This window comes from Poecilia reticulata, linkage group LG1 (assembly GCF_000633615.1).
Source record: "Poecilia reticulata strain Guanapo linkage group LG1, Guppy_female_1.0+MT, whole genome shotgun sequence".
Taxonomy (NCBI): domain Eukaryota; kingdom Metazoa; phylum Chordata; class Actinopteri; order Cyprinodontiformes; family Poeciliidae; genus Poecilia; species Poecilia reticulata.
The window spans coordinates 6,678,305-6,679,214 of NC_024331.1; the positions used below are offsets into that span (position 1 = coordinate 6,678,305).

Below are 910 nucleotides of genomic sequence, written 5' to 3' on the forward strand. Positions count from 1 at the left end.
AAAAAAATGTAGAAATTGACAATTAAATCTCAATAATTAATGTGAATAAAAATAGGATGCATACCAACATGTCAGTTTGTACTTTTAACTAAAACATATTTTCTTGCCATTGATGTTGTCTTGTTTTGTCTTCTTTTAGTCTCAGCTACTGGGGGCCTGGAGAGCCAAACGGTTACGAAGGCAAAACCGAAAACTGTGTGGAGATAAGGTTCTTTGAGCTGGAAGACAGCTGGAACGACATACCGTGTGAAGACCAAAACTTCTGGATCTGTGAGAAAGAGGTGGTTCYGTAAATAAAACCAAACCGAGTCGAGGGAAGTTCAAACGGACCTGAAGTCATAACTTTGTAGCCAGGAAATGGAAAGCCGGAGTCACGGTTTTCATCATTTGGGAAAAAGAGCCTGTTGGGTTTAGGATTGAAAGCAGGATGTCTTTTGATTTATGTAAAACATTGTTTCGAAAGTGAAGGCGATCGCGTGAAAGTAGTGATTTTATTTCTGTTAAATGCTGTGAATATTGATGAAGTAAGCAACGATGATGGATAAGACAACTGTAAAATCAAGTGAAGCTTTCGCTTTTAGTGAAATCCTGCTAGCTTGTTCACCAACAGGTTATTGTTGGTGAACAAACCAACAATAACCTGTTATCAGAAAATATAAACAGCTTTTATTTCAAAAGCTGCGTCATAGTTACTGCATCTCAAACTTAACACATCCCACTGAAAAGATTCGCACATCAACATTATATGTCTACTTTTTCCTCTCGCATTTGTTGTTCAGCAGCTATATATGACTATATTTACAAATTTTTCTAATTGTTTTAATATTAACACAATATTTATGCTTAAGGGGTTGTCAATAGATTATGTCTATTACTTATTCTTTGATCTTGTCATTGCATTATATATATA

General features: G+C 35.3%; 1 pseudogene; it reads left to right on the forward strand.

Moving 5' to 3' along the window:
* Window positions 1-910, forward strand: part of LOC103462474 (uncharacterized) — a 21,683-nt pseudogene that overhangs the window by 13,071 nt on the left and 7,702 nt on the right.